This window comes from Mobula birostris, unplaced genomic scaffold (assembly GCF_030028105.1).
Source record: "Mobula birostris isolate sMobBir1 unplaced genomic scaffold, sMobBir1.hap1 scaffold_1002, whole genome shotgun sequence".
Taxonomy (NCBI): domain Eukaryota; kingdom Metazoa; phylum Chordata; class Chondrichthyes; order Myliobatiformes; family Myliobatidae; genus Mobula; species Mobula birostris.
Window position 1 is genome coordinate 30,067 of NW_027274043.1, and position 9,888 is coordinate 39,954.

General features: G+C 48.8%; 1 pseudogene; it reads left to right on the forward strand.

Annotated features, from left to right (window-relative positions):
• The first annotated feature begins 8,432 nt into the window (after positions 1–8,432).
• On the forward strand, positions 8,433–9,398 carry LOC140192269 (cytosolic iron-sulfur assembly component 2A pseudogene; annotated as a pseudogene).
• The last annotated feature ends 490 nt before the right edge of the window (positions 9,399–9,888 follow it).

A 9,888-nucleotide genomic window follows, 5' to 3' on the forward strand; every position in this document is an offset into this window, starting at 1 on the left:
CTCACACACAGGTCTGATCCACACCTCAGAAACATTCACACACAGGTTCCTCACCGCCTCAGAAACTCTCATACACAGGTCTGTCACCTCTTCAGAAACACTCACACACAGGTCTGTCACCTCCTCAGAAACACTCACACACAGGTCTGATTCACACCTCAGAAACACTCACACACAGGTCTGATTCACACCTCAAAAACACTCACACACAGGTCTGATCCACACCTAAGACACACTCACACACAGGTCTGTCACTTCCTCAGAAACGCTCACACACAGGTCTGATCCACTCCTCAGAAACACTCACACACAGGTCCCTCACCTCCTCAGAAACACTCACACACAGGGCTGTCACCTCCTCAGAAACACTCAGACACAGGTCTGATCCACAGCTCAAAAACACTCACACACAGTTCTGTCACCTGCTCAGAAACACTCACACACATGTCTGTTACCTCCTCAGAAACACTCACACACAGGTCTGATCCACACCTCAGAAACATCCACACACAGGTCTGATCCACACCTCAGAAACACTCACACACAGTTCTGTCACCTCCTCCGAAACACTCACTCACAGGTCTGTCACCTCCTCAGAAACACTCACACACATGTCTGTCACCTCCTCAGAAACACTCACACACATGTCTGTCATCTCCTCAGAAACACTCAGACACTGGTCTGTCTGCTCCTGAGAAACACTCACACACAGCTCTGATCCACACCTCAGAAACACTCACACACAGGTTCCTCACCTCCTGAGAAAATCTCATACACAGGTCTGTCACCTCTTCAGAAACACTCACACACAGGTTTCATCCACACCTCAGAAACACTCACACACTGATCTGTTCCCTCCTCAGAAACTCTCACACACTGGTCTGTCACCTCCTCAGAAACACTCACACACAGGTCTGATCCACTCCTCAGAAACACTCACACACAGGTTCCTCACCTCCTCAGAAACACTCATACACAGGTCTGTCACCTCTTCAGAAACACTCACACACAGGTCTGTCACCTCCTCAGAAACACTCACACACAGGTCTGATCCACACCTCAGAAACACTCACACACAGATCTGTTCTCTCCTCAGAAACTCTCAGACACTGGTCTGTCACCTTCTCAGAAACGCTCACACACAGGTCTAATCCACTCCTCAGAAACACTCACACACAGGTTCCTCACCTCCTCAGAAACACTCACACACAGGTCTGTCACCTCCTCAGAAACACTCACACACTGATCCATCCACTCCTCAGAAACTCTCACACACAGGTCTGATCCACTCCTCAGAAACACTCACACGCAGATCTGTTCTCTCCTCAGAAACCCTCACACACTCGTCTGTCAGCTCCTCAGAAGCACTCACACACAGGTCTGATCCACTCCTCAGAAACACTCACACACAGGTCCCTCACCTCCTCAGAGACACTCACACACAGGTCTGATGCACACATCAGAAACACTCACACACAGGTCTGATCCACACCTCAAAAACACTCACACACAGGTCTGTTCTCTGCTCAGAAACTCTCACACACTCATCTGTCAGCTCTTCAGAAGCACTCACACACAGGTTTGATCCACTCCTAAGAAACCCTCGCATACAGGTCTGATCCACACCTCAGAAACACTCACACACAGGTCTAATCAACACCTCAGAAACACTCACACACATGTCTGTTACCTCCTCAGAAACACTCACACACAGGTCTGATCCACACCTCAGAAACATCCACACACAGGTCTGATCCACACCTCAGGAACACTCACACACAGTTCTGTCACCTCCTCCGAAACACTCAGTCACAGGTCTGTCACCTCCTCAGAAACAGTCACACACAGGTCTGTCACCTCCTCAGAAACACTCAGACGCTGGTCTGTCTGCTCCTGAGAAACACTCACACACAGGTCTGATCCACACCTCAGAAACTCTCACACACAGGTTCCTCACCTCCTCAGAAACTCTCATACACAGGTCTGTCACCTCCTCAGAAACACTCACACACAGGTCTGTCACCTCCTCAGAAACACTCACACACAGGTCTGATCCACACCTCAGAAACACTCACACACAGGTTTGATCCACACCTCAGACACACTCACACATGTCTGTCACTTCCTCAGAAACGCTCACACACAGGTCTGATCCACTCTTCAGAAATACTCACACACAGATCTGTTCTCACCTCAGAAACCCTCACACACTCATCTGTCAGCTCCTCAGAAGCACTCACACATAGGTCTGATCCACTCCTCAGAAACACTCACACACAGATCCCTCACCTCCTCAGAAACACTCACACACAGGGCTGTCACCTCCTCAGAAACACTCAGACACAGGTCTGATCCTCACCTCAAAAACACTCACACACATTTCTGTCACCTCCTCAGAAACACTCACACACAGGTCTGATCCACTCCTCAGAAACACTCACACACAGGTTTGTTCCACACCTCAGAAACTCTCACACACAGGTCTGTCACCTCCTCAGAAACACTCACACACAGGTCTGATCCACTCCTCAGAAACACTCACACACATGTTCCTCACCTCCTCAGAAACACTCATACACAGGTCTGTCACCTCTTCAGAAACACTCACACACAGGTCTGTCACCTCCTCAGAAACACTCACACACAGGTCTGATCCACTCCTCAGAAACCCTCGCATACAGGTCTGATCCACACCTCAGAAACACTCACACACAGGTCTAATCAACACCTCAGAAACACTCACACACATGTCTGTTACCTCCTCAGAAACACTCACACACAGGTCTGATCCACACCTCAGAAACATTCACACACTGGTCTGATCCACACCTCACAAACACTCACACACAGTTCGGTCACCTCCTCCGAAACACTCACTTACAGGTCTGTCACCTCCTCAGAAACACTCACACACAGGTCTGTCACCTCCACAGAAGCACTCAGACACTGGTCTGTCTGCTCATGACAAACACTCACACACAGGTCTGATCCACACCTCAGAAACATTCACACACAGGTTCCTCACCGCCTCAGAAACTCTCATACACAGGTCTGTCACCTCTTCAGAAACACTCACACACAGGTCTGTCACCTCCTCAGAAACACTCACACACAGGTCTGATTCACACCTCAGAAACACTCACACACAGGTCTGATTCACACCTCAAAAACACTCACACACAGGTCTGATCCACACCTAAGACACACTCACACACAGGTCTGTCACTTCCTCAGAAACGCTCACACACAGGTCTGATCCACTCCTCAGAAACACTCACACACAGGTCCCTCACCTCCTCAGAAACACTCACACACAGGGCTGTCACCTCCTCAGAAACACTCAGACACAGGTCTGATCCACAGCTCAAAAACACTCACACACAGTTCTGTCACCTGCTCAGAAACACTCACACACATGTCTGTTACCTCCTCAGAAACACTCACACACAGGTCTGATCCACACCTCAGAAACATCCACACACAGGTCTGATCCACACCTCAGAAACACTCACACACAGTTCTGTCACCTCCTCCGAAACACTCACTCACAGGTCTGTCACCTCCTCAGAAACACTCACACACATGTCTGTCACCTCCTCAGAAACACTCACACACATGTCTGTCATCTCCTCAGAAACACTCAGACACTGGTCTGTCTGCTCCTGAGAAACACTCACACACAGCTCTGATCCACACCTCAGAAACACTCACACACAGGTTCCTCACCTCCTGAGAAAATCTCATACACAGGTCTGTCACCTCTTCAGAAACACTCACACACAGGTTTCATCCACACCTCAGAAACACTCACACACTGATCTGTTCCCTCCTCAGAAACTCTCACACACTGGTCTGTCACCTCCTCAGAAACACTCACACACAGGTCTGATCCACTCCTCAGAAACACTCACACACAGGTTCCTCACCTCCTCAGAAACACTCATACACAGGTCTGTCACCTCTTCAGAAACACTCACACACAGGTCTGTCACCTCCTCAGAAACACTCACACACAGGTCTGATCCACACCTCAGAAACACTCACACACAGATCTGTTCTCTCCTCAGAAACTCTCAGACACTGGTCTGTCACCTTCTCAGAAACGCTCACACACAGGTCTAATCCACTCCTCAGAAACACTCACACACAGATCTGTTCTCACCTCAGAAACCCTCACACACTCATCTGTCAGCTCCTCAGAAGCACTCACACATAGGTCTGATCCACTCCTCAGAAACACTCACACACAGATCCCTCACCTCCTCAGAAACACTCACACACAGGGCTGTCACCTCCTCAGAAACACTCAGACACAGGTCTGATCCTCACCTCAAAAACACTCACACACATTTCTGTCACCTCCTCAGAAACACTCACACACAGGTCTGATCCACTCCTCAGAAACACTCACACACAGGTTTGTTCCACACCTCAGAAACTCTCACACACAGGTCTGTCACCTCCTCAGAAACACTCACACACAGGTCTGATCCACTCCTCAGAAACACTCACACACATGTTCCTCACCTCCTCAGAAACACTCATACACAGGTCTGTCACCTCTTCAGAAACACTCACACACAGGTCTGTCACCTCCTCAGAAACACTCACACACAGGTCTGATCCACTCCTCAGAAACCCTCGCATACAGGTCTGATCCACACCTCAGAAACACTCACACACAGGTCTAATCAACACCTCAGAAACACTCACACACATGTCTGTTACCTCCTCAGAAACACTCACACACAGGTCTGATCCACACCTCAGAAACATTCACACACTGGTCTGATCCACACCTCACAAACACTCACACACAGTTCGGTCACCTCCTCCGAAACACTCACTTACAGGTCTGTCACCTCCTCAGAAACACTCACACACAGGTCTGTCACCTCCACAGAAACACTCAGACACTGGTCTGTCTGCTCATGACAAACACTCACACACAGGTCTGATCCACACCTCAGAAACATTCACACACAGGTTCCTCACCGCCTCAGAAACTCTCATACACAGGTCTGTCACCTCTTCAGAAAAACTCACACACAGGTCTGTCACCTCCTCAGAAACACTCACACACAGGTCTGATTCACACCTCAGAAACACTCACACACAGGTCTGATTCACACCTCAAAAACACTCACACACAGGTCTGATCCACACCTAAGACACACTCACACACAGGTCTGTCACTTCCTCAGAAACGCTCACACACAGGTCTGATCCACTCCTCAGAAACACTCACACACAGGTCCCTCACCTCCTCAGAAACACTCACACACAGGGCTGTCACCTCCTCAGAAACACTCAGACACAGGTCTGATCCACAGCTCAAAAACACTCACACACAGTTCTGTCACCTGCTCAGAAACACTCACACACATGTCTGTTACCTCCTCAGAAACACTCACACACAGGTCTGATCCACACCTCAGAAACATCCACACACAGGTCTGATCCACACCTCAGAAACACTCACACACAGTTCTGTCACCTCCTCCGAAACACTCACTCACAGGTCTGTCACCTCCTCAGAAACACTCACACACATGTCTGTCACCTCCTCAGAAACACTCACACACATGTCTGTCATCTCCTCAGAAACACTCAGACACTGGTCTGTCTGCTCCTGAGAAACACTCACACACAGCTCTGATCCACACCTCAGAAACACTCACACACAGGTTCCTCACCTCCTGAGAAAATCTCATACACAGGTCTGTCACCTCTTCAGAAACACTCACACACAGGTTTCATCCACACCTCAGAAACACTCACACACTGATCTGTTCCCTCCTCAGAAACTCTCACACACTGGTCTGTCACCTCCTCAGAAACACTCACACACAGGTCTGATCCACTCCTCAGAAACACTCACACACAGGTTCCTCACCTCCTCAGAAACACTCATACACAGGTCTGTCACCTCTTCAGAAACACTCACACACAGGTCTGTCACCTCCTCAGAAACACTCACACACAGGTCTGATCCACACCTCAGAAACACTCACACACAGATCTGTTCTCTCCTCAGAAACTCTCAAACACTGGTCTGTCACCTTCTCAGAAACGCTCACACACAGGTCTAATCCACTCCTCAGAAACACTCACACACAGGTTCCTCACCTCCTCAGAAACACTCACACACAGGTCTGTCACCTCCTCAGAAACACTGAGACACTTGTCTGTCTCCTCCTCAGAAACACTGACACACAGGTCTGATCCACACCTCAGAAACACTCACACACAGGTCTGTCACCTCCTCAGAAACACTCACACACAGGTCTGATCCACTCCTCAGAAACACTCACACGCAGATCTGATCCACACCTCAGAAACACTCACACACAGGTCTGTCACCTCCTCAGAAACACTCACACACAGGTCTGATCCACTCCTCAGAAACACTCACACGCAGATCTGTTCTCTCCTCAGAAACCCTCACACACTCGTCTGTCAGCTCCTCAGAAGCACTCACACACAGGTCTGATCCACTCCTCAGAAACACTCACACACAGGTCCCTCACCTCCTCAGAGACACTCACACACAGGTCTGATGCACACATCAGAAACACTCACACACAGGTCTGATCCACACCTCAAAAACACTCACACACAGGTCTGTTCTCTGCTCAGAAACTCTCACACACTCATCTGTCAGCTCTTCAGAAGCACTCACACACAGTTCTGATCCACTCCTAAGAAACCCTCGCATACAGGTCTGATCCACACCTCAGAAACACTCACTCACAGGTCTAATCAACACCTCAGAAACACTCACACACATGTCTGTTACCTCCTCAGAAACACTCACACACAGGTCTGATCCACTCCTCAGAAACATTCACACACAGGTCTGATCCACACCTCAGAAACACTCATACACGGGTCTGTCACCTCCTCCGAAACACTCATTCACAGGTCTGTCACCTCCTCAGAAACACTCACACACAGGTCTGTCAGCTCCTCAGAAACACTCAGACACTGGTCTGTCTCCTCCTGAGAAACACTCACACACAGGTCTGATCCACACCTCAGAAACACTCACACACAGGTTCCTCACCTCCTCAGAAACACTCATACACAGGTCTGTCACCTCTTCAGAAACACTCACACACAGGTCTGATCCACACCTCAGAAACACTCACACACAGGTCTGATCCACACCTCAGAAACACTCAGACACAGATCTGTTCTCTCCTCAGAAACTCTCACACACTCATCTGTCAGCTCCTCAGAAGCACTCACACACAGGTCTGATCCACTCCTCAGAAACCCTCGCATACAGGTCTGATCCACACCTCAGAAACACTCACACGCAGGTCTAATCAACACCTCAGAAACACTCACACACATGTCTGTTACCTCCTCAGAAACACTCACACACAGGTCTGATCCACACCTCAGAAACATTCACACACAGGTCTGATCCACACCTCAGAAACACTCACACACAAGTCTGTCTCCTCCTCAGAAACACTCACACACAGGTCTGTCACCTCCTCAGAAACACTCACACACAGGTCTGATCCACACCTCAGAAACACTCACACAGAGGTCTGATCCACACCTCAGAAACACTCACACACAGGTCTGTCAATTCCTCAGAAACACTCACACACAGGTCTGATCCACTCCTCAGAAACACTCACACGCAGATCTGTTCTCTCCTCAGAAACCCTCACACACTCGTCTGTCAGCTCCTCAGAAGCACTCACACACAGGTCTGATCCACTCCTCAGAAACACTCACACACAGGTCCCTCACCTCCTCAGAGACACTCACACACAGGTCTGATGCACACATCAGAAACACTCACACACAGGTCTGATCCACACCTCAAAAACACTCACACACAGGTCTGTTCTCTGCTCAGAAACTCTCACACACTCATCTGTCAGCTCTTCAGAAGCACTCACACACAGTTCTGATCCACTCCTAAGAAACCCTCGCATACAGGTCTGATCCACACCTCAGAAACACTCACACACAGGTCTAATCAACACCTCAGAAACACTCACACACATGTCTGTTACCTCCTCAGAAACACTCACACACAGGTCTGATCCACTCCTCAGAAACATTCACACACAGGTCTGATCCACACCTCAGAAACACTCATACACGGGTCTGTCACCTCCTCCGAAACACTCATTCACAGGTCTGTCACCTCCTCAGAAACACTCACACACAGGTCTGTCAGCTCCTCAGAAACACTCAGACACTGGTCTGTCTCCTCCTGAGAAACACTCACACACAGGTCTGATCCACACCTCAGAAACACTCACACACAGGTTCCTCACGTCCTCAGAAACACTCGTACACAGGTCTGTCACCTCTTCAGAAACACTCACACACAGGTCTGTCACCTCCTCAGAAACACTCACACGCAGGTCTGATCCACACCTCAGAAACTCTCACACACAGAGGAATGGAGATAGTCTCTGGGCTCGCGTCCTATGCCCTGGCAAAGTTCCTCCTTCTTTCGCGGCTGTCGGTTAAAGAAGATGCGGAAAAAATCAGGAAAATGGAAGAGAAAACGCTAGAAGTCTATGACATTATTCGTACAATTCGTGACCCAGAAAAGCCAAACACCCTGGAGGAGTTGGACGTGGTCACTGAAGAGTGTATCGATGTGAAATTACTCGCTGATGACGAATATCTCATCATTATTCGATTCACACCGACCGTCCCTCACTGCTCTTTAGCCACTCTGATTGGTCTCTGTCTACGGGTCAAGTTACAACGATGTTTACCTTTTAAACACAAGTTAGAGATCTACATTGCTGAGGGGTCTCACACCACCGAGGAAGATATTAACAAGCAGATCAACGATAAGGAACGTGTGGCAGCAGCTATGGAGAACCCAAATTTGCGGGAGATTGTGGAGCAGTGCGTTGTGGAGCCCGATGACTAACGACCCCCGGGCCTGCAGGAGATGGGACTCTGGCACCAGGACTGCCTGTCTGAAATAGGACACGCAGGGATCGCCTCCACTCTGTGCAATGAACAATAATAATAATGCGGTGGCAATCATTTATAGAAACACACCCTTGTTGTATATGCTGAGATTACTCTGTTACTTCTATCGTTTTACGCTGAGAATTTCGCTCTGAACAAGAGTCTTTTTAATATATCGTCACAGGACTTGAAGCATGAAAAAATAACCAGCAGTACTTCAGAATTTTACTCTGAATTGCTTTAGTATCCAATTGTTAAAACATTATTCTTAAGGAGAGCACAAAAGATAACACTGAGGAATGGTGACTACTGATCCCAATTGTGGTGGTCCCTGTCTGTGAGAGAGGGAAGGTATCTGTGGAAACTGAAAAAGATCAGAATTGTTGTATACATGCAATTCCTGTACTGTGATTTTTGAAAAATAAAATGTGTTCCTTGTAAAAAAAAAAAGGTCTGTCACCTCCTCAGAGACACTCACACACAGGTCTGATGCACACCTCAGAAACACTCACACACAGGTCTGATCCACACCTCAAAAACACTCACACACAGGTCTGTTCTCTGCTCAGAAACTCTCACACACTCATCTGTCAGCTGCTCAGAAGCACTCACACACAGGTCTGATCCACTCCTAAGAAACCCTCGCATACAGGTCTGATCCACACCTCAGAAACACTCACACACATGTCTGTTACCTCCTCAGAAACACTCACACACAGGTCTGAACCACTCCTCAGAAACATTCACACACAGGTCTGATCCACACCTCAGAAACACTCATACACGGGTCTGTCACCTCCTCCGAAACACTCATTCACAGGTCTGTCACCTCCTCAGAAACACTCACACACAGGTCTGTCAGCTCCTCAGAAACACTCAGACACTGGTCTGTCTCCTCCTGAGAAACACTCACACACAGGTCTG